Source organism: Felis catus, chromosome A2, assembly GCF_018350175.1.
Source record: "Felis catus isolate Fca126 chromosome A2, F.catus_Fca126_mat1.0, whole genome shotgun sequence".
In the NCBI taxonomy this organism is placed as follows: Eukaryota; Metazoa; Chordata; class Mammalia; order Carnivora; family Felidae; genus Felis; species Felis catus.
In genome coordinates this window covers 37,317,703-37,343,294 of record NC_058369.1, presented here as the reverse complement: position 1 = coordinate 37,343,294, position 25,592 = coordinate 37,317,703, and the positions used below count along the sequence as shown (strand labels likewise).

The following is a 25,592-nucleotide window of genomic DNA, read 5'->3' as shown; positions in this document are numbered from 1 at the left end:
AAAGGTATAACTTCTTCATCAAAAATAGGACCACATCAAGGCACCTGGGTAGCTCAGTCAGTTAAGTGTCCCACTCTTGGTTTCAGTTCAGGTCTTGATCTCACAGTTCATGGGTTTGAGCCCTGCATCAGGCTCTGTGCTGACAGCATGGAGCCTGCTTGGGATTCTCTCTCTCTCTCTCTCTCTCTCTCTCTCTCTCTCTTTCTCTCAAAATAAATAAACCGGAAAAAATATCAAAATAAAATAGTACCATGACTTCTTTAGGTACTAAATAATAATTTTAAAAATGAAAAAAGAATAATTCTTATGTGCCAAGGACTATGCTAAACATATCTATGCATGATGTAATTTAATGTTTCAAGTTATGCTCTGTGAACCCCAGGAAACAGATTCAGAGAGGTTCAGTCAACTGCCCAGGACCACACACCTGATAAGTTGAAGCATCAGGATTTGAACTTTAATCTGTTTGTTTCCTTAATGGCCTTGCCCTTCCATTAGAGTGAAAGCACTATGAGGCAAAAGACCGCATCTGTTCTCTTCATTATCGTATTCACAGCCCACTGCACGGTGAATAATCAGTAATAGAAAATGCTGGAATGTGTGAAAAAAATGAAACTAAATGAATGAATAAATCCAGAGCCTAAACTCTTAACCAGTTAAGTCCCTTAATTATCTGAGAAGAATACTATTTTTAAAAAACACGACACCGACAAAATGAGAAGCTGGGTGAGAAGTTTTATAGGAACAATAATAGTGATAACCTGTTATTTATGGAGTGGCTGCTTTATTGTTCCTGCACTAAAGCCTTATAAAGATATCTTTAATCCCTCCCCTGATCCATAAGGTAGATATTATCATATTTTATAAATACATTATGTCACCCAGTGATGCAAGATCTCAATGCAGGTCTGATGGTCCAAAACCCAACACTTTTCCCTTCAGGTTTCCATCTCTAAAGTGGGAACAAAGGCAGGTGTGTGCTTGGCTTACTCTCAAACACAAGGTTCATGACCACGAATCCTCAGGAGCTACAAGAAGCTTCACAACCCTGTTCACCGTGGCCAAGAAGAATCATCCATGACGCCAGATTACTCTAGGTGCCCTGTGGGCACAGAGCTTTGTTTGGTCCCTTCCCTGTATTTTACAGATTGAAGGAATACTCAGAATCATGTACCTTCTGCTCACTGTTTCCTTCAGGGAACAGGTGTACAAGGCTTGCACTCAGACCTCTGAGTGTGAACTGTGACTTTACCTGAACACTTGACACTTAGTTTGATTATACCCCCACGCCTCTGACAAAACGTCATACCAAGCCCGGGATTTGCTTACACCTGTCGGTAAACCCCTGTAAAACCTTCCCATGTCTCTGGTGGTGACCAGTCCTGAAATGCCCTCCCACTTCAGCTACATGCTCTAAATAATGCCGTCTGATGAAAACAGATGAGAATCGATCAATCTTTCATTCAGTTACCCAACAAATAATTGTTGGGTGCTGACTATGTATCCATACGTGGTCACTTTTGTAGAGGGCACAAAAGAGGCACCAAATAAAATAAAAGGCAACAACTGCTGTTGCTGTCGACTTTCCTCACCTTTCTGCACATATAGGCAGAATATTCATCCCCCAAAGATGTTTGCATCCAAATCCTTAGAACCTGTGAACTTGTAACTTTACCTTGCAAAAATGACTTTGCAGACATTTAGGGTTTTGAGGTGGAGGGTTGGCCTGGATTATCTGGATGGGCCCAACCTCAGCACACGAGTCCCTAACCAGAGACTTTGCCTGCTCAGGTGAGAGGCAGAGGGAGATGGAACCATGGAAGAAGGGTCACAGAGACGTAACAAGGCTGGCTTTGACGACATGAGCCACGGGCTGTGGATAGTCTCTAGAAGCTGGAAAAGACGAGGAAACAATCTCCTAGGGCCTCCAGAATGGACACAGTCCTGCCAACATCTTGATTTTAACTCAGTGAGAATTTGAATGTTAAGATAATCAATTTACATGGTTTATTTGCTGTAATTTGTTACAACAGCAATAGGAAACCAATGCACACTGCAACCAAAAGAGAAAGCGTTCTCCTAGACTTCCAAGGGTAGGAAAATTGATTTTTTTTTTCAGTATTTCAAGGGTAAATATCAAATTTTATGCCTAAAAATTGGAAAGTACAAGAATGTAATGAATAATAAAATAAATATTAGTACTGGATACACTTGGTACCAGCTGCAAAAATATCTATCGCACGTATCACATTGCAAATCTTCCAAGATCAATATGCAACATTAGTGGATTAAAACACGCTCCCTCACTAGTTGGGGTAGATGGCCATTCCTTTTAACCAGTCAGCAGAACTCCAAACTGTTCACCAAAAAAGAGCTGCATCAATCACTTGATTTTCGTTGTTTAACTTCAAATATTTTCATTGGTCACATTCACCTGTAAATTTGTTCTTTCATAAAAATGCGTTTTCCGCTCTGATCATTTCATCCACTGGGAGGAGAAAGAAAAAAAGAAAGATTGGAGCTGTGCCAAAGGGAAAAAAAATTAATTTTCTTGCAGCGGAGGATCTTGTTAAAATGAAACATCTTTCCCATGAAATGGATGCTAACACAACACAACGGAATACTAATAAAGTCCTTTCATAATATTTTTCCTAAAGATTACTTGCATTTTAAGAATTGCCTTTTATATCGCCCCCAAGTGATGCTTAAAAAGATAAATCGCTTCTGAACAAGAGTTACTTTTTCCTTGCATTTCTGGTTAACTTACACATGCTTTTGTGAAGTTATCTTGAGTCAAGGAAACTTCGCAACAGAAAAGATCATTTATAGTTAAAAGGGATAATTTGTATGATTTAAAGAAAAGCTAATAAAGCCCCAGACTGTCCCAACATAGATAGCACAGGCGCACGGCAGGACCATATTTGTGCTTCACAACCTCGGTTGGGGGGGGGGGGGGAAGTACTCATGTTTAATATGTCACAAACAAAATATTCATTTTATGTGCATTTAATACATGCAATCTTAAACCCGAGCTTTTAAAAATTCACTTCACGACGAACAGTGAATGCATGATGCTTTTGGACCTTGTGGAGGGGCTCTATAAATTTTTAAGAAAATGTGTATCTTCTTTCCTCTCCCTCAAGAAAGAGGATGGTGGATAAAGAAAATGTTGATGGTGTCAGGGTGCTTGGATTGTTGGTGAGCAGGTGTGAGCTGGTGAATGAGCCTCTGGTGAATTGAAAGCTTTTAAAAGAGATTGATTCTCTTACCTAATTATTTCAAACATGCTTTTAAAGGTATTAATTACTTGTGGAAAAGATTCTCCATTTGCCTCTAAATTGTTTCTTTGGGTGATTCTTTGCCTGAAAAAAAAATGACTGGGGTAAAAGCGAGCATTCTGTCACCGTCATTTTAAATCACGTATTTAAACAATACATTGACATGTTACTTTACAATTATACAAACTATATTTACACGCAATTAGAACTATTCAAACATATTTAAAATTATATTAAATATTTACAATTACTTTCTATGTAAAGTACATTCATATGTAAAATCATTACCTGCATTACATGTGATATATACGTAAAAACATTTGTATTCAGATAAAGGTGTGCAAATATACCTATATCCATATATAAATATATATAAATGCTAGATTGAGCACCTCTTAAAAGATCTTTGTTTTTTTTTTCGTTTGTGTACGTGTGCGTGTATGTCACATAATTCTATGGAAACTTCTACTATTTAGTTCACCTTGCAGAATTGTGTAAAATATAATTACACACCAATCAGCACCTTTGCTACCTTCAATACCTACCCTCCATGTTACAAAGTTGTTTCTTCAATGACTTTTCAGTTTGATCTGCTGGAGGCATTTGAAACTGCATCAAAAAGGCATCTTTGGTTGGCCTGAAACATTTTAAATACATCAAATCTAGAATCGCAGGAGCAGACACCCCTGTAATCAAGTCATCGGAATATTACACACAATTCCATACTGCCTTGTGACTTAATTGTGGACTTTTAGCAGCCTGGGGCATTCAGGTTCACACGAGAAAAAATGTTTGCAACCCCTCAGGCACAGAATATTCTCACTGTGCAGAAGGAACAATTTCCAGTGACAAGAGCCCATTTTGCCAATTTGCTGTCCAGAACTCAGACTAATGAGTCACAGACAGCAGAATAAAGAAACTTAACACTCTTGGCATTAATGAGTAGGGTAAGGATTGGTCATTTTAAATGCTCCTCAGTAATGCCATAAAGTAACAAAATAACATTAAAAAAAAAAAAACAACAACCCACAGGCACCTTGGCGTTTGAGCAACGACTTTATTTTAACCCAGCATCTGCCAAAATTTGTAGGAATACCTTCCCTATGCCAAGAGTTCTCTATCTTTTTCCACATAAACATTTGAAATAAAGAAGAATACCTTTAAAAAGTAACCATATCAATTTTGTTCACTCCCATTAGACTTTTAAAAATACTACCACTATTCACCGTCACCCGTCTAGTGTTTTAAAAGCTTTATCGCTAATGTGAAATATATAGATAAGAGAAACACAGAAAGTAAAAAAATCATCAAAAATGCATCTTTGGTTCCCCCAAAATACATTTTAAGACACTGAATGAATATGTAATTGTTAAAACCAACACAGAGGACCGAAGCCTTTCTTTCGATGTTCCCAACAGGATAATAGAGTGTAACAGTTTATAAACACAAGCCAGGAATTAAAATTAAAAACTACCCCAGGTCAGAAATGAGACCACTTTATAATTAGAGGAAAAAACTACCAGTCCCCAGTGGAGATTAAGAAGGGGATGATTTCTGAAAATGTACATGAGAGGGACAAAAATAAACAACTTCCACAGTCTGGTGGCACAATTCTGTTCCCTTGTGATGGAAACACAAAAAGGAGTCTCTAACAAGCTCCAAAAATATGTGTGTGTGTATTTTAAGTAAAATGTAGCTTTCCAGACAACTACGTTTTTCTGCTGGAAATAATGAACTAACATAAAAATGATATAAGGATGTGTGTAAAAAGGACATTTAAGAGAAACAGGTTGAAGAGCTTCATAAATTTACCAAAGATTGAATTAAAGCTGGATGTGTAAGATGTAGTGATAAAACAATTGGGGGCTGTTCCTTCTTTAAGCAAGGATGGTTTGGGCTTTATCAGGAACCGGGCTTGCATAACTAATCAGTGGCATGACCAGCCCCGACTCTGAAACGGGAGTCCCGGGCAGTCCCTTGCATAGAGGCGCAAAACTCATTACGTTTGATATGCCTTGTTCTTGACCTAAATGCAATAGAAATTCTTCCTTGGGGTGCATGATATACATGAAAAAGTACAACTTCTTTTTAAAACGCCATTAGAATATTTTATTGTGTGTGGACATACACTCTTGTTACTCCTAAATGCTATTCTATTGAGTACAGTTTATATTCACTGGCAAAGCGAAATCTCCGGGGAAGCCAGAGAGGGAATGCAATTTCTAGTAATAACAGCTCACAACAGTGAATACTATCCACTTATCCCCACAATTTCCAGCTATTTTGGACTCCTTTCTGAATTAACCTTTCATATCAAAAGGAGCAATTCTGCACACTAGAGACTCTGGCACAATTTCATGCATAATTTATTCACTCAGTTCAACATTAAACGCACAGTCCTTGACTTTGTCAAGGTGGATTCTGTTGGCAGACTTCACAAGCAGCAAAACAGGAGAAAGGAGATCTACAGTTCAACCTCTTCACCTATTCTGTCTGGCGAGAGATGGTGGTGGGGGTGGAGGGAAGAGAAAAATAAGGCACAGAGCTCTGTCATCTGTAGAATCCCTGGCAAGAACACAGTGTTTTCACATCAGTAGCCTCTGAAAGGTTTTGTTTTGTTTTGTTTTGTTTTGTTTTTTTCTTTTTTTAAAGCCCAGAACAACTGAAATAAGCTTGAATTCTGTTTCACCAACCAAAGTCTGGGGCAATTTGTTACCTGACCAGCCCACCGCTCACAAGAAAACAATACTTGTGTCTCGGGTTGCTTGGTAGAGGCGGGTGGAAGAAATGAACTTGAAGCTGTTATTCAAACAAACCCGCACATTAGCTTGAGGTCATATTAGAAGGGCTCGTTTTAGAGACTTAAATAACGCAGACTTCCCAATGAGATCCCAAATCCCAGATATGCACTCCCAAATTGGCCTTCAAGAACAGAGACATGGGTTTTTTCTCCTAAACTACCCATTTGAACCCTCCGAGGAGGGCTGTGTGTGTAACCAGTTGTAAAAACGGAACCCTGATGCACCAAGAAACTGTTCCTCTGCCTTCTCAGAGTCGGCTGAAGCTCGGAGTAGACAGGAAATCCATTTTCTCTCCTTTAAAGGCCACCTTCCTCAGAGCTATTCAGTCAGATACCTGAGTCCAACTACTGTTTAGGTTGAAACCCACAGATGGCTCTTCTTCAGTCTCATGGATTACAAACGATTCGGTTTCTCCTGTAACAGATGGGTTTTTTTTTTCCTGTTAATGATGACTATATAAATACTTAATATATGCCAACAACTTTAAGTTTTCACAATGATTACTGAATGAATTCCACTGATTCCATGAAACGTCACCATGAGATGGTTAGTCACATCACACGCCGCCGATGAAGAAACTGAGGCTCTGAGGTCTCAATGATTACGCAGACCCTTGCAGGCCTCGCTCTCCGTTGAAAGGCAAACCACGAAACGAACGCAATAATGAAATTTTAACGCTGAAACAGATTCAACGTGATTTCCCTAAACGCGCTAGACAATGGTCTCTAACTTATCACTTGCTCATTAAAATATTACCCGCCAGAAGCCAAGGCCCACTTTCCAAACCCGTGAATAATATGAGGCCCAAGAGTGCACAATGAGACGCCTTTGGAAATACCACAAAATGCTAGAACTTTTCACACAGGACACCTTGGCAAAAGTCTTTAAATCTAAACTTTCTTAGCCGGCTTCCCCCACAGTCTAGTTAGAAGAAGCCCAAAGCGCATAAATTGGAGCCTTACCAAAACCGAGCCTCACTTTTATAATTTGCCTTTAAATTTACTGCAAGACCATGAAAATTAAATGCCTCAGATACCTTCGAAGTAGCTCACTGAGAGTTCAGCCGTTCTCCTCAGTAACCATTCAGCAGCCTTTTTATTGTCTCGAGGCTCTGGATTTGGACCAAATCCTTGAAATCTGTGAAAACTCAGAGATGAAGCAGGTTTTCAGTTTATGACTTTTTCAAGCCAAAGATTCCCCTCTTAATGATAACATAACAAAATGACCTACCAAAATCGAGTTTACAAGTATCGTTTTCCTCTCGATTCCATTTCCTCGCCTCCCCAAGCCACTGTGCTCGGGAGGCAGTGGGAATACACAAGGCCCACTGGATGGGTCGGACTCAAGATGGCTGGAGTCCTTGACATGCCCACCCCTCACCTCCCTTGCTGCAACGTTCCCAACGGCCATGAGCGTCACAACAGTGGCCTATAGCCTCAGGTCCCTTGGAGCAAGATCTCCTGCTTCCAGAGTGACGATCACGTCACGCTTCTAGAATCCTATGTCTCGGAAGCTAAACACTATGTCAGGGCTCTACTTCCCGATACATGCTGGGAACCATGTCAGTTCCTTCACTTCCTGGCCCGGTGACCTTGGGCACACGTCTTCATTTTTCTGCACCTCAGTTTCCACGTTAGGAAATAAGATGAATACTATCTCGGTTATGGAACTCTCGTGGCAATTTAAGGTGGTAACCTTTTTTAGTTGCTTAACTCACAGCCTGGCACAGAGGAGTGCAGTAGTCACAGGTAACATTCATTTGCTTTTCACCACAGCTTTCGGTTTAATCTTCAGAACACAGAGGTTATCCGCCATATTTGTCAGACAGACGCGGAAGCCAAACTCAGAAAGTCAGTCACATGGCTCAGAAGATAAGCCAAGAGTTGGCCTTGGGACATCTATCTCTCGTTGACATCAGATCGCGAGAAGCTTACAGGGCCATCCTGTGCTGCCCCGCTAATAAATGTTACTCAAAGGAGGTCCGCAAGAGCAGAGTATGGAGGAGAGATTTGTGAAAGGCCATAAACTTACCTCGCAGCTAAGTAAATTTGTTTTGCTACTTATTCCTACATCATCGTCCAAGCACTCCATAAAAGGGCTGTCCAAACAGGTGCTCCAGCAGGGCCCCCTTGCCCAGGGGGGGGGGGGCATCCAGCCACCAGCTGCTGCTTACACCTGTGACCTTTGCAGAAAACTTGCCTTTGGCAGACGGGAGCCGCTTCCTCTGAGACAGAGACCTGCAGGGGGTGGGTTAATCAATATTCTCCAGGGAAGGAGAACACAGAGAACGTGTATGTAGAAATTTCGCGTAAGGAATCGGTCCACACGATCATGGAGGCCAGCAAGTCTAACTCTGCAGTGTGCCAGCAGCCTGGAAGCTAGGAAAGCTGGTGGTGCAGTTTCAGTACGAAGGCCGGCAGGCGGAGACCCAGGAGAGACGATGGTGCAGATGAAGTCCACGGGGAATGTGCTGGAGGATTCCCTCTTGTTTGGGAGGCTGGATTTCTTTGTTGTATTCAAGCCTTCGACTGATTGTGCAAGGCCCACCCACATTATGAAGAGCCATCTGCTTTACTCAAAACTCACGCATTTAGACGTTAACCTCACCCAAAAACATTCACCAAGTGGACACAGAAAATTTACTCTCACTGGAGCTTGCCCCCAGCCTTCCCCATCCAGATGGCCAATGACTGATTAATATAGGATTCAAAGGGTTCAGGCAGAATGACTTTATGGATCGGACTGAAGCTAGACTTCATATAAAATCGTATCCTCGCTTGGGACTTTCTCCTTCCCTATTCAGCTTCCGTCTCTCTCCCTCTCTTTCATCCTCTCTCTCTCTCTCTCCCCCACCCCCTCTCCTTCACTTTCTTTCTCTTTCTCCCTTTCTCTCTCTCCCTCTCTCTTTCTACCTCTCTTTCACTCTCTCTCTCTCTCTCCATAGCAAATAGATTAGTGTTTTAAATTTCTAAGTCATATTCTCTGACCTTCTTTCTCTTCTGTAAGAACCCCCACATGGAAAGGTAGGTTTACAGAGCCAAACGCCTTCATACAGCATTCAACTCCCTCCATGCCCTGCGCTCAACAACTTTGCTAAATTTACCTGACAGCCCATCCCTCCCCATCAAGGAGGTGTCTGAGTCCATTTGGGCTGCTGTAACAAAAATAACATAGATGGTGTGAGTTGAACGACACCGATTTCTCACGTTTTGGGAGGTGGGGAAGACCGAGATCAAGGCACCAGCAGATTCAGGGTCGGTGAGAGCCCAATTTCTGGTTCCTAGAGGCCATCCACTGGCTGCATTTCCCACAGATGAATGGGGCAAGGGAGCCATCCGGGGGCTCTTCTGGAAGGCTACTAGTCCCATTCATGAGGGCTCTACCCTCGTGACCTATTCACCTCCCAAAGGCGCTGCTTCTTGATATAATCACACTGGGGACTAGGTTTCTACGCATGGAGGCATTGTCATCCACCTGGCCTGCCAAGCTGAAACACGGGGTGACAACTTTGGCTTCGGTCTCCTTCAGTCCTCCAGGTCACCACTGAGTCCACCGGGCCTGCCGCTTCCACATTTCTCCACACTCTCACGTCTTCCCCCTTCACACTGGAAGCCCCCTCATTCATCCTCTCTCAACTGGACTGTTAAAATCCTCCTAATTCCCTGTCTCCTGTCTCTCACCTCTGAACATGGCATCCAGGCCGAGCATATTACCTGACCTCACTGACGAGAGAGTCCTGAATCCTTCTCATGCTAATAAGGCTTTTCTTGATTGACCCCAACAGACATCTATGACCTCTCTACCTTCCCAGATCCCTCAGCCCAGCATACTCCGACGTTCCCACTGCTCCCCACACATCCTATCATCTTACAGGCCTCCAAGGACCACTCCTGGTCCTGGGTAACTTTACAGCTGTAGTGCTGTCCATGTGGAAGGCACCTTGCCCCCTGCACCCACACACAACCTCAACCGACTCCTCCCCTCAACCGACTCCTCCCAGCTCAACTGTCACCTTCTGTCCTCCTTTGGGTTCTTCTAAAACAGAGCCTGAATCCAGCACTTGAGCACAGATGATTGGTTTGCGAAGAGATTGCCGGAAGCTGGATGTTCCCCCAGAAACAGAATGTTTCTCAGAATTGTTAGTTTAGTTTATTTATTTTTGAGAAAGAGAGAGAGCATGGCAGGGACAGAGAGAGAGAAAGAGAGAAAGAGACAGAGGGAATCGCAAGCAGGCTCTGCACAGTCAGCATGGAGCCTGATGCGAGGCTCGAACTCACCAACTATGAGATCATGAGCTGGGCCAAAGTCAGATGTCTAACCAACTGAGCCAACCAGGCGCCCCTTAGAATTGTTATTGTAAAAGTGGAGAGACAGAGCATTTACCTATTGGCTTTCATTCCCCCATCAGTGGGAGGTCGCCCTTGGGGGCATTAACTACCTGGGCAGTTCCCACCATACTTTCAAGCCCTGATGGATGAGTGAAAGCTCTCTGACAGAAAAGCTGAGAGGCCCCATTCACACCGCCAGTGGACCAGAACCAGTGCCTGTCTGGCAAGGAGTCAGAGGTAGGCAAAGAGGAGGTGATGAATGCCCCTCCCCCCAAAACACCTGCTACACATGCTTTGCAAAGCTTTCTCCTTCCCTTCCAAAGACAGTTCTTCCAAAGCCCTCTGCACTTAGACTTCCTACAGCACTTAGTCGACTGTGTTATGATTGTCTGCTTACTGCTCTCTCTCTTCCTCTCTCTCTCACTCTCTCTCTTTCTCTCTCCACCCTGAGCTCTGAAAGGACATGTGGGGCTAGTAAAGCAGTGGGTCTATACTTTTCCTCAAATGTCTATTAAAGGAATCAATCAACAAAGTTTTTCTGAAGCCACTCCGTGGTACTGAATGTCTAATTCCAAATATTTTGAACACAGGCAAAAAGGAAAACCAATTCCTTAATGTGAAGTTTCAGATCCGCAGCCCTTCCCTGTCAAATATACAACCACATGCTTTAGACTCAGTCAAAAACGCTATAGTAAAGTCCTTTTCATCTTGTCCTTTGTAATTTTAAAAGTAATAAGTAACAAAGACAGAGGGAGCCAAACGCTCCAGGCTGAAGGAATGTAAAATGCATACATGTATATTTTTTAAAGTCAGTATTCAATACATCTTTATTGTATTTTCAAAATTTTTTTCTTACTGTAAACGTAATCAATAACAAGTTACCTTTAAAATAATTTAAGCAAGTGTCTATATATTTTTTTCTACTCCAACTTCATTCAGATTAATCTGAAGAATTTTTTTTCTGTACCCTTCTTTTCCTGTTTGCTTGATGGACCCTGACATAAATTCAATACGAATATGGGTGGTTGTTCAGAGGGGCAGCCTAGAAAAGTTAACTGGCTGATCACAATAACAGCCTCATCCTAATTGCAGGATTAGATGCACATCCTAATCCAAAACAATCGTGTTCCCAAATTTCTATCAATTTAAAATGGAATATTCCAGTGCCTTTGATTATTTTTCCATTTTATAAAACATACGGCTGGGAAGAAATGTGCAATACACAACTCCTCAACAATCCTGAAAGGTAAAGTAAACTATTGTGACTTTTGGTAGGGCTAGGTGTGCCATTCAACAGGTATTTATTGAGTACATAGCATGGGCTGGCATTGTGCTAATAGTTGTATTTATTATTAAGCACACAGAGCCAATCTGCCAGCTCAGACTCCAAAAGGTCACATTGTCTTGAGATGTTATCATCAGACTCTCGTGGAAAGCCAAGTTGACACCATTTAGCAAAGCTAACCAATATCCCACTAATTGTGCATACACCTAAAACAAGAATTTTTCTCCCTTCAAAGATGTTCACCGTCTGTTAAAGGTGGTAGTCCCTACAGTTTTAGCCAATGCCTATATTTAGATTTACACTTCAGCTGTTACCTACCCTTTTCTTTGTCCAGAAGTATTTTATCCCCTTCTGTGTATATATGTTATATATTATGCATAAAATATATAAAATGTAATATATATAAAATACATATATGAATATATTTCATATATGAAATATATACTCTATATAAATATACATATGTGTATGCATAAAATATGCAAAATAAATATAACCTATATAAAATATACATAAAATACAATTTATAACTTTAACAATTTTAAGTGTCCAATTCAGTGACATTAAGTGCATTTTCAATGTGTCTACTTTCTGTCTCTAAGAATTTGTCTATTCTAGGTAATTCATATAAGAGGACTCTTATACCGTTTGTCCTTTAGTGTCTGGCTTATTTTACTTAGCATAATGTTTTCAAGATTTATCCATGTTCTAGCGTGCATCAGAAGTCCATTCCCTTTTGAGGCTGAATAATATTCCTTTGTATCAGATGCTATATTTTGTTTATCTACTTCTCCATCGATGGACACTTGGGTTGATTCCACTTTTTGACTATAGGCACAAATAATGCTATGAACACTAGTGTGTAATTATCTGAGTTCCTGCCTTCCATTCCATTTGGAGCTAATTTCTTGTATGTGACTTAAGGTAAGTCCAACTTCATTCCTCTGTATGCAGATGCCAGACTGTCCTCTCCTCTTGAATGGCCTTGCATCTTTGTTGAAAATCAGTTGCCCATATATGTCCTCTTACATATTTGAATTTAGTCCCAGTGGGTCATTTGTAAAAACTCAGCACTAGAGAGCAACAAAAATTCAATAAGTCTCACACTGTCTGCAAAGAGAAATGGTCTTTGACACTGCACAAAACATAAGATTTTTAGCATGGTATTTGCCAATGTCGCTTAGATCCCTTATTTTGAAAAATTCTGATATTAAAAATACTAAATTCTTATTTAGCCCCACATCTAAATATGTCACACGACACACGAGATACAGAGGAGCATTGACTCCAGTTTTCACACCGATGTAAGGGTCAGTTGCATTGCACCCACCTGCTTCAGTGTTCTCCAACCCATGAGGGCTCAGCAATAATTCCATTAGCAATGACTTTTAGCAGGACAACTGGGTGGCACAGTCAGTTAAGTGTCCGACTCTTGAGCTCAGTTCAGGTCATGATCTCATAGTTTGCGAGTTCAAGCCCCAAATTGGGCTCTGCGCTGATGGTGTAAAGCCTGCTTGGGATTCTCTCTCTCCCTCTCTCTGCCCCTCCCCCATTGTGCGTGCACGCTTTCTCTCTCTCCCTCTCTCTCTCTGTCACTCAAAATAAATAAATAAACTTAAAACAAAAATTAACGACTTTTAATGACATTGTCTTGAGATGTTATCATCAGACTCTCGTGGAAAGCCAAGTTGACACCATTTACCATACTGGATAATTTCACTAATGAACAAAACATGTTCTACAATTCTCAGGCTACAAGATACAAATGGCGGTATCTTTCAAACTAATGGGTCCCCACTTCTGCGTTTAGCTGACTACTGCCCAGCTGAATTCAATCCATTATCAATTATTAGCTAAGGGACTCAGCAGACAGAACTAGCTTAAGATTAGGGCACACAATTCCCTGGATCCAGAAAAAGTAATGGAAACATCTCAGCTACCTCAAACTTCATCTTGAAGTTCCATCTTGTATTTCCCTTTGAAAACGTTACCAGGCAAAACAGAACAAAACGAAACAGAAAACCATAAAAATAGAAGTTTTTTTAAAACTCAAAGGAAATAATTGAGGTCATTCATGGACAGACCGTCTGTAAATGAAGAGATTATAAAGCCTATGGCTCAAACAGGTACACGAAAAGATACTCAACATCACTAATCATCAGAGAAATGCAAATCAAAGCCAAAGATAACACCTTACACCTGTTAGAATGGCTATTGTCAAAAAGCCAAGAGATAACAAATGTTGGCAAGGATGTGGACAAAAGAGCTTGTGCATGGTTGGTGGGAATGTAAATTGGTACAGCTACTATGGAAAACAGTATAGAGATTCCTCAAAAATTAAATATAGGGCTACGGTATGATCCCACTTCTGAGTATGTATCTGAAAGAAATGAAATTACTTTCTCGAAGACAGATCTGTGTCCCCATGCTCCATGCAGCATGATTCACAACAGACAAGCCATGAAAACAACTTAAGTGATCACTGGCAGGTGAGTGGATAAAGAAAATGTGATGTCTATATGCACAGTGGCATAGTGTTCAGCCATAAAAAAGAACATCCTGCTATTTGCGACAACGTGGATGGACCTTGAAAGCATTATGCTCATTTATATGTAGTATCTGAAAAAGCTGAATCCATAGAAACAGAGAGTAGCAGGGTGGTTTCCAGGGGCTGGGGCAAATAGGAAGATGTTGGACAAAGAGTACAAACGTCCCGTTATAATATGACCAAGTGCTGGCAACATAATAACAACAGAATGACGAGAGCTAAAAACACTGTATTATACACATTAAACTTGCTACTAGAGTAGATTTAAGCTATCTTACCATACACACAAAAATAGTAATTATATCAGGTGGTGGAGACGCTAACTAACCCCATTGTGGTAATCATTTTGCCATATATACCTGCATTAAATCGTCACACCGTACAGCTTAAACTTACACAAGATACCATGTCAATTTTATCTCAGCAATGCTGGGGGCAGGGAGAGAAAGGGCTGGGGGAAGAAAGCAGCTGTTTAATAAAGAAAGCTCTTTAAGAAAGCAGTGCTCTGTGATTTGCTTGGGGAAGAGACACCGGGAGGCCAAGTGTAAGTGGCAGGGGTAGAAGGCATGAAGAAAAAGACTTCATTGCTGCTTTACACAATTCTTTGCGTGACCCTTATAAGACAAACATCAAAGCATCTTATAATTTGTGACTTTAATGCATTAAGACTGAAATCATTTTTATTAAACATGTAAAGTGTGTAATTCATAAAATGTTTAAAACGTAATAAGACATTTATGTTACATGTGCATTGCAAAACAAAACAAAAAGTGACCAGAGGTTGTGCCATTATCTTCTGCTGAAGTTTTTGAAACGTATCCCACAAGTCAGTGATATTGAACAATATCAACACCAACAAATACATGTTTACAAGCTGATGAGTCTACTTAAAAGACTTGATCCTTAGTTTCCTTATTTGTAAAATGAGGTTATTAGTAATCACTTTAAGGGATCGCTGTAACAAACAAATGAGTAATGCAGAATCAGTACAGTGGGCAGCAGATGGTCAGGACTCAACAAATGTAGTTCTATTCTGAATATATTAGTTATCTTTTCTTAGGAAAGTGGTGCGGTTCCTATATATCTACTCTGGTTATCTTTGTAGAAAAGGAAGCAAGATTATCACCCATCTGAACTAGTTGCTTGATATAATCTCTGAGGGTCACCTGGAGTATCATTCCTTCTTAAAGAAAGTTGATGAAGAACAAAGCTGAAGACATAGGAAGTTTCCAGTCTCTCAATCACTTAAGCTTCAGAGAGGAAAATCTCGTTAAAACAATAAATAATTTGTTAAGTTTTTTTAAAAAGTTCAAAAAACACTTGACTTGGTATGTACAGCCAAGCACGACACGTAGTAACTATTTTATCAGTATTTTTTTGCCTATATATTGGCAAAAATATCAAATAAAACTATAATGTCATCCCGTTTCCCTCTTATTGGCACTCATACAAGATAAATATTCCATAGAGTGTGAACCAAAATTAAGCTCATTTAAAAAGATCATTACAATGGGATCCTTTCCTCACAATTAAGGGAGCTGGAGTAAATATGAATTCAAGGAAACAATTCAAGAAGTGAAAAACTATCAGGTAATTAACAGATTAAAAAAAGCGATTTTTTTCTTAAGTTTATCTATGTATTTTGAAAGAGAGTGTGTGTGTGCATGCCCGTGAGCCAGGGAGGGGCAGAGAGAGGGAGAGGGAGAGAATCCCAACCAGCCTCCACACTGTTAAGAGCAGAGCCCAAACTGGGGCTGGATGTCACCGTGAGGTCAATCCATGACCTGAGCCGAAATCAGGAGTCGGATGCTTAACCAACTGAGCCACCCAGATGCCCCTCAAAAAATGATTTCTAATGTAATCCACAAGCAAACAGTAAGCAGCAAGGATTTCAACCAAATGTTCTTATTAGGAGAAACTAGCATCACTATTCCAATCACTACCTAGCTCAATACATAGCCGTTTTCATCAATAAATTAAGGTATAATTAGTAAAAATTTATTGCTGCCTTCTGGAAGCATGGGAAGTTTAGAGCCACTTTTCTAGCCCTTAACTGAGAGGAGAGAATTTTGAAGGTACTTTAGACAAAGAAAAGATTCCACGTTGGTCTTCTCCATTGTTTACAGGCTAAGAATAAAGGCATTTTTAAAAACCCTGAAAATTGATATGACACCTAGCTAAAGAGAGTGGAGTTGACCCTTGGGTGTATGTTTAGATGGAAAAACAGATGGATTAAATGTATTATCACCCGGTAAATGTCAATAAATCGGGCAAAGAAGTAATTATTTTCAAATCCAGGCTATGACTTGATGCTTACACTCTCACCTTGTGATGTGGAAGGAGATGTAAGTTTCACTTGAAAGCCCATGAGCCTGCAATATAGTTTAATAGTTTAGATCACGGCATCAGGAGTCAGATGGTCCGAATGCCCGATCTCCTATGTCACCCTGAGCAGATCACCTCGAGCCTAAATTGTTCATCTGTAAAATGGGCCTAAAACGTGTGCCTGCCTCAATTCAGTGGGACAGTGCACAGGAGCACTCAGAACAGGGGCCGGCAATGCCCCATCCATTTCCGTGATTATTGCTATTGTTATTATCAAGGGAGAAACTCTGTTGGGTGGATATTTGGACTTACATTTCTTTCCTTAGAAAAACATTAGACACATCTTAATTGGGATACACCCAAAGAACGGGAATGATACTATGTGGAGAGGCTTCTCCCCAAGTATTAAGAAATAATTCAGTCACAGTTTCTGCTTTCTTTAGCACAACGAGAAAACACCACACTTACCAAAGGAATGGCTTCCACCCAAACATTCCATTGAATGTTTCATTTTGCTTCTCAATTTCTCGATTTTAGTGTTTGAGAACTAATGAATGACCACGCAATTTCGGAGTATGGATGTGACACAATTCTGTGGCACACACAGGAATTTGCCATCCACCCACAGACCTTTTGCCAAAACTAGAGTCTCCAGCCACAAATTCTGCCAGTGAGCCCATCCCTCTGGCTGCAATCATGAGAACAGTGTTCTTGGGAACATACCTCCTGCTCAAATAAAGAGCTCAGAGCACAAGGCAGAGGGCATCCGCAAAGAGAAATAGTTTTGGATGAGAGATGTATAAAACTAAAAGAAAACCCCCCAAAACAAACAAAAAAACACCTTAACTCCCATGTGGGCAAGCATTAAACTGGTTTTCACGGAAAATGCCAATCCATTTACATTTTCCTTAATGCTGCCTAAGTGCTTATTGTGAAGGCACTGAAATACTGTCTATTTCACTATTACCCCCAAGTGAAAATGATTTTGAGATGTCTTCTGTATTCTTTGCTGGGGCCTGAAAAGAAATCACTACATTACCTTGCATTTGCTCTTAGAGTCATTAGCCTTAGACAGCACCATCATTTAAGAAATTTATCATCACTGCTGTCCTTCACACAATGTATTAGTGCAATACATTATAAGAACACCTCACTCTGATGATGTATGACTCCAAAAATGGCAACATCTGGGGACAAATGAGTCTAAGAATAGATCTGGGGTAAGAGAATAAATGTATAGATCCACCTTGGTAATGTTACTCTGAAATAAACCAGTGTTTGCTATTTTCAACCAGTCCCTCTAACACTTATAACAATCTTTACAACTTCCCTGATTTAAAAAAAAGAGACAATTATTCATGACATTAAATTGATTTTTCGTGACAAAGAAGGAAGGTCTCTAAAATTAGTGGGTTGGTTCATTGAGGGATAACCTCGCAGGAGCTTGATGATAAATTTCAATCGTGGCTTTCAAGAAAACTCTAATTTAGTCCACCTCTCGCTCACTTAAATTTTTCACTAGATTCTCCAAAGGAGAGAGCAGATATTAACGTCTGGTGTCTTCAAGGGTATTAGAACCAAAATTGAGTCACAATTAATTAGTCTATACCAAATTCTAGTTTTCTACATGGCGGATGATACATTTTTTTCCAAAGCTTAGTTCCCCCATTTTCATTCTTCAAAGTCCAGAATACTGTCCTTTCCATTACTTTTGCTTAAATAGGACACGAATATTTTAACTAACTACTGAAATAAATCATTATGAACATTCAACCTCAAAGAAAATGATGGCAAATGAAAATGCCTCACTGGCCCAATTCATGCACACTACAGTAATCTGTAGAGCCACAAGGTCATTCTTAAAATGGGCAGGGAGTGCCTGCTTTTCAAACTCTCCAGCACAGTTCAAGAACCGGCCCTATTTTCCCATTTTAAGCACTTTGTCTCTAGGAGTCAGGGCCAAGTGATGCCACAGTCCAACCTGCGACCCTATCCCATCAGCCCATCATGTTTCCTCAGCTGGAGATGATCAATATTCCCCATGCTAAGAGAAGAAGAACAGATTCAGTGGATAAAATGCCAGGCATGAACCCTCCCACATGATGTCCAAATGGTGTATTTCCTATAACTGTGTTAACACGCCAATCAGCTTGGAATCTGAGTGTGGGGAACTCAGAAGACACCACCAGCTCCTTTTACGCCATGCCCCACCAACATGAATCTCAAAAGAGACTTGGGGCTCTCGGGGCTCTCAGCCTGCTACAAGAGCATCATATTATCTGACCTTCACAAGCAAACTCTTTCCTCCCACAGGATGTTGTGGAGGAAGAAAAAACCCTAGTCTAGACCACTCATCGGTGGTGATCAAGGATGCTCCCACACTCTGTCATCGTGTCATCTCTGCCAGGGCATCTCTCTGTGTGATCTGTGACAGATTTACTAAACCAGCAGGGAATCTTGATTTTGGTGGGGAAGAAACAGAGAGGTGGACAGAAATACAGATGGGTCAGAAAGACTGAGAAACAGAGAGGGGGGCAGAAGGGAGGAAGGAATGAAAAAGAAGGGGATAAAAGAAATAAATTGCTGAGCTTCAAATTGTTTCATATTTAATGAGCTAACAACTATCTTAAATCAGAAATCCTATCCTCAGATGTTAAAAGAGAATATATTCAATGCCTGGAGAGCAGCACTGAATATTATCTTCCAGTGACATTATTTCCTTTCATGAAATAGAAAACCTTGGCAAAATAAAATATTTAATTAAGGAACATATCATTGTGTCATTGAATAATTTTCCAAAATTATTTCCTCCTTTTTCACTGTTAGGGAACTTTTGCTGCTTGCCATTGCCATTATCCTAGCTTGCTCTCCTTCCTGCTTCTTGTTTTCTCTTCTAAGTTCTTTCTGAGAATAGGATTTCTGATTTACTGAGCAAATTAAATAAAAAAGCCACTGGAGGCTCAATATTAAGATACAACCATTGTGTTTATTCCAAGATACCTTTTCCCCAGACTCTTTTAAGTAAGTGTGCCTCAAAACATTACCCCACTCAGCAATCCCCAAACATTATGGAGTTTGGCTGATTTCATTTAAAAATAATGTGTCCTCTGCACCTAAGTGGATTATTAGCCCATGGTGGTCTCTGTGGGAATCTCAAGTCGTCCTCTAGCCCCTCTACTCCTTTCACCAAGAATGGGACACGCTCAGGACCACAACAGAGTCAGGCTATCTCTCTCTCACCTCCTCCCACAACTGACTAAACAGACCCAAGAAGTCAAATGTTCTGGAATTCTCTGCTTCTCTCGCTCCTTTTCCTCTGTATCCTTTTTTCTTTGACATCAATGTTAAGATACAAAGTTTGTATGAGGTAGGAGGAAACAGATAATTTGATTTATGCTCTCATCTCTGGAAAACAAACCAGCCTTCGCTTGGCATCAACCTAAATGTCAGAAGTTTGGAGTAAAACGTGCAGCCAACAAAAGAGCATTCCAATGATTTCCTTCGCCTTTTCCCCAAGGGACCTTGTGGAGAATGACAGAACTCAGGACAAAGCAAAATTCAGCTGGGATGCAGTGGACCATATTGGTTGAGAGGTCCTCTGGCATCAGAAGCATTGTTGCTTTCTAGTTGTGCCTTTGTGCAAGCATCTCACTTTCTCCAAGTTCCATTTCATTTGATGGCATATGATAAGTTGTTGATAAATACCACTTAATTTCACTATGAGTCTTGGGATGCTTGTCTAACATCATCTCCTGGCTTCTATTTCAATTAGAAAGGATAGGTCTGCCTAATTCTTAATTTGAGGCAAATAGAAGGGGTGACTTACAAAAACAAACAGGCTAAGACATGAAAAATCACAGTAAACTATTGTTTTTTGCCATGGCATGTCAAATGAAAACCAGGAAAACACGCAATGATTCCATTGATCATATACTCACATATACTCATTTAATATTAAACACAAGGATATGTATGTATGTATGTATGTCTGGCCTTGTGACAGTCACAGCAGGAACATAGAAGAGATATGGGACATTGTTCTTTGAGTCAAAGAGCTGCCAATCTAGCTGAGAAAACAAGATGGACATAGAATAGTGGGATTTGGACCCGTTAGTGATTGAGGCAGATCTGAGAGCAAGGGTTGGACCGCTATGGGTGATAATGGCTGAGAAGAGGCGAGGAAGGAGTGTGAACCAAAGGAAATTTAGATTGAGACAGGCAGACAGAAAAAGTGAGGATGCTCTGGGAGGAGGCCTCAATGTGAGTGGAGGGACAGAGACAGAGGAGAGCATGGCGAGAGATGGAAATGGAGAACCGACCTCGCTACAAAAGACAACAAAGAGATGGAGCTCAGTCTGTGAGGTGGACAACTGGGAGCCACTGACAGTTCCTGAGTCAAGAAGCATGAAGAGAGGGGGTGGCAAAGTCAGGGTGCAAATATTTACGTACTATGAAGACTGCCTCCCAGATGGAAACTGTCAACGGTAGTGCCTGTGAGGATGAAGAGCTAACCTACAAGACAGCCATGACTGAGAAACATCCAGAAAAAGTCAGAAAAGATTATTGTAAGATTCCTAGCCTGGAGACTGGAAATTATCTGGCAGTTTTTGCTGTAATGAATAATGTTTTAGGGAGGCAACTTCAGGAGAGAGATTATGAAATTAGTTAAGGTTTTGCAATTCTGATGTCATAGCAAGATGTCCAAGAATCTAGGGTAATATCATATTAAGAGGGGGTTTGGATTCAATCTCTCTAACCATTTTCATAATTCGGGGAGAGCCACCCACCTTTATCCTCACAAGAAACATCTCCCTTGCAATCTTTCCTCCGTCTCCAGAATAAAAATAAATGAAAATTATTTACAATGACAGAAGTGATTTCATTTGAAAATGACGGCAGCTACCATTTTATTGTGCACCAAACTGAGTCAGAATCACCAAGTTCTTCAATGATATTCTGGAGAAACAACCTGGGCAGACAAAGTGAAATGGTGTGATGTTTCAGTCCAAAGGGACCTCATCTGGTCAATTAGAATTGCCTTTGTAATTCATGACTCAAGCCAGACTACTACATAAATTTCGCAATGAGAAATGAAATTAGTCCCATAAGTGTTCCTAACTGAAAAACCAAAAGAACAATAACAACAACAACAACAACAACAACAACAAAACAACAGCAAAAAACCCCAAAGCAGTAACAAAACCAAAACAAACAAACAAACAAAAAACACAACGACCATTAGAAATAATCACTCGTTGGGGCAACTGAGTGGTTCAGATGGTTAAGCATCCAACTTCAGCTCAGGTCATGATCTCATGGTTTGGGAGTTCGAGCCCCATGAGCTGCTGACAGCTCAGAGCCTAGAGCCTGCTTTGAATTCTGTGTCTCCCTCACTGTCTGCTCCTCCCCCCTTCACACCCTGCCTCTCTATCTCTCAAAAATAAACACTAAAAGAATTGAAAGAAAGAAAGAAAGAAAGAAAGAAAGAAAGAAAGAAAGAAAGAGGAAGGAAGGAAGGAAGGAAGGAAGGAAGGAAGGAAGGAAGGAAGGAAGGAAGGAGAAAGAAAGAAAGAAAGAAAGAAAGAAAGAAAGAAAGAAAGAAAAAGAAAAAATCACTTGTCTCCCTTCTGTCCTGTCATATGACATAATTCCTTAATGAAATCAAATCATGTACCTTTGGGGTCCAGTGGGGAACATAATGTCATTTGAATCCTCTGAGTCTCCATACAGAATCAGTGTGTAGAAAAATCTCCATATATTCCAGCCTCGAATCAAGGACAAGAGATTACCGGAGAAACAAAATATTTAGGTTGGCAAAAACAAAAGGCCCTGCTTGTTAATATGTTGCCTTCCACAAGTGTACTTCTCAGCAGGTGACATGAGACTTTGTCACCTACCATGGTGGCTACACAGGTTTAGATCTCAAAGTCTTTCTTCTCCTTGATAAGGACTACTTCTTTAAAAGTGTTGACGAAGATTTCACAGGTCTCTTTGAAAATAATTATTGCAAAAGACATAGCTCCCAGGCTTTATCCACGCATAGCAATAAGCCTCAGCTGCGAGCAAGTTTTTTAAGTCAAGATTTTTGCTTCCAAAACACAGATTTGTATGAATGCATTTAAAAACCTTATTAATTGGAACAGGCTACAGGCCAATTACTCCAGTGGCTTGAAAACAATCCCGAAATAATAAAATATATAATAATGCTGACTTTTCCCCCTGTTAATATCACCACAATCTGAGAAATCCTTTGGGGCATTGCACTAAAATATGATTTGGATCCTTAATGACAATTAATTATGGAAAATCAAAGGGAGCTTTTGAAAAATAAAAAAATTATAATCAGGTATACTAGACATACATTTGGCATCATTTAGACAAGGTATGTTTTTCTTGACTGCTCTTTTAGCATGTTGCTATTTCTTTATTTTGCCACAGATGTTTTATTTTATAAATTGGTAAATCTCATAACTTCTATAGACTAAAATTTGTAAAGACAGGGTAAATGATTATAAAAACAGCAAAAAGCTAACCAGGCTGAAAGGCCAGATGCCAGCTGCTTTCTTGACAAGTAAACCCACCGAACAAAAAGAAAAGAAAAATCTAATACAAAAAATTATGTACATTTTTAACTGAAAACAAAAACTCATTGTACTAATTATAATAGCAGGAAATGGGTTTTTGTAGCCTCTTACGTGTGTCAAATCTCCTCCTGTCCCCTCTTCCCTTCCTGGCCTTCCCACACAAACACAGCCCTACACACACACACACACACACACACACACGCACACACACACACAGAAGTCTCTCCATGAACAGACAATGTGGTGAAAAAAGAACGATTTCTCATTTCCCATGAAACATAAAATTCTCACCTTTAGCTCCCTCCTGGAAGCTAGGGCATCGTGATCTCCAGACTACTCATCGTAATATACAAATATTACTATGAGGAGGGTAAAACATTTTGCTTGCTGTTACCACCTCTTTCAAAACATGGTTCCTTCATTATCTCAACCTGTGGAACACAGAAATTGGCTTACACCTTCACAGTCTGAATCCTTCCTTTGGTAAGTAACCTGTGTATTTCTATAACAATACATGTTTCATAAAGTTGGGGAGATGACACGAAAATGTCTGTAAAGTGCTTAGTTTGCACCATGCCTCATGAACTGGAGAAGGTTCTCGATCAACAGTAACTGCTACTGCTATTATTATTATTTCTTATTATTACTACTCGGATTAGCCAATGAGGAAGGACTGAGAGAAATGTACAATGAAAGCAGTGAAAGATGGGCTGGCAGGTCCAGCCCTGCGGTAGTGGGGAAGTGAGATAAATACCAGTCTGTGACAATTTTGCCCATGCCCAGGCCTGGCTTGACTCATTTGCTCCTATGACACATGCCCCAGTCTGGGATTGCCATAACAAAATACTGTAGACAGGATGCCTTTTTTTAAATTATTTTTTTTAATGTTTATTTATTTTGGAGAGAGAGAGAGAGTGTGTGTGTGTGTGTGTGTGTGTGTGTAAGCTGGGGAGGGGCAGAGAGACAGGGAGACACAGAATCCGAAGTAGGCTCCAGGCTCTGAGCTGTCAGCACAGAGCCCGATGCGGGGCTCGAACCCATGAACTGTGAGATCATGGTCTAAGCTGAAGTCGGACGCTCAACTGACTGAGCCACCCGGGCGCCCTGACAGGATGGCTTGTAATAGAGATTTATTTCTCACAGTCCTGAGGCTGGGAAGTCCAAGATCAAGGTGCTGGAAGATCTGGTGAAACTGGTTCACAGACAGCCTTCTAACGGTGTCTTCAAATGGTAAAAGGGACAAGGGAGCTCTCTGGAGTCTTCTGTGTGAGTGTACTACTCTCCTGAATGAGGGCTCTACCCTTATGACCAGAGTATGCCCCAAAGCATCCCCCTCCTAATATCATCACCTTAAGAGTTAAGTTTAAACTTGAATTTGGGAGAAACATAAACATCACAGCAGTGGAGTTAGTACAAAGTCCAAATACAACGCATTTGGATAATCTCAGCTCCATTGGCCAATTTACAGATGTTAAAGTTCTACTCTTTCATGTAGGATGCTATTGAATCATTCTGTTCCTACAGAATTTTTGCTTGCGTTTTAAATCTCTTAACTCTTGATTAGGAAAGAGAGTTGAGGGGACAGAAAAGAATTAAAAGAAAGGATTAAAAGATAACTTTAGACCCAACCTTATTACGCCCAGCATTCGTTTCTCCAATATTCATCCAGGGATTTGCCTGATCACACAATCATACTCACGATCAGTACTCAGCTCAGTGCCCTGATGTAGTAAAAATGCCAGCTTTGGTCTGGTGGTAATGGACATGATGCACACGGTCCACCAAGTCTTTGGACACTCCTTGCCTATAACTGAGACACCAAGCAAGAATTTCCCGAGCTTCCAGTTCCTGGACTTCGGGGCAGCATTTCTTCGCCAAGTGTTCCAAATTTGAAAAATTGGCATACAAGGTGTTAATCAGGGCGAGAAAGGTTAGTCAGAGGAAGCCAGACAGGCTCCCTTATTACAAGACTTCTCAGAGCCTTAATGTGCTAATATGGAACATAAACTCCCCAGAGAGGCACTTCCTTAATCATCGCAACACTTTTTTTCACAGATCATTTCATGGGATTAGTGGTCTCCTAAACACTTGAGAAAACGCTCTGGCAAGTCCCAAGATGGTTTTCATCTTGATTTGCTTCTTTTGTCTTAACTTGGATAGATTCAGAAACTCAAGTCCATACTATCTGCTTAAGGGAAGAATTTAGAAACCCTGTAATCATTCCTAGTAATGTGGGTATGATGTTTAAGGACAGGGAGCTCTGGATCTTTAATGGAAGCATAAGTCCTTGAGAGATACGGAGATGGACAACTCACACAAAATCACACAGTTGACTTTTATGAAAATGTCTTTTCTTCAGATTTCAGTGTAAACCCTTGAGGATCAAGGCCAGAAGTTACACCGGGGATTAGAGGAAAGTCAGGGTGACTGATTCTGCTCCTGA

At 40.6% G+C, this 25,592-nt stretch overlaps 1 long non-coding RNA gene across 5 annotated transcripts; it reads right to left on the bottom strand.

Annotated features, from left to right (window-relative positions):
• Nucleotides 1-723: 723 nt before the first annotated feature.
• Nucleotides 724-10,245, bottom strand: LOC109496621. Of its 5 annotated transcripts, none has more exons than XR_006593890.1 (6): nucleotides 7,310-10,245; nucleotides 7,116-7,225; nucleotides 6,414-6,493; nucleotides 3,824-3,915; nucleotides 3,270-3,362; nucleotides 724-2,488 (listed from the first exon to the last, which is right to left on the bottom strand). It is a non-coding gene; the product is annotated as an uncharacterized LOC109496621 (long non-coding RNA). The 5 variants fall into 5 exon arrangements; XR_006593891.1 differs by having other exon boundaries at nucleotides 7,116-7,216; XR_006593892.1 differs by having other exon boundaries at nucleotides 7,116-7,216; nucleotides 9,760-10,245.
• Nucleotides 10,246-25,592: the final 15,347 nt, after the last annotated feature.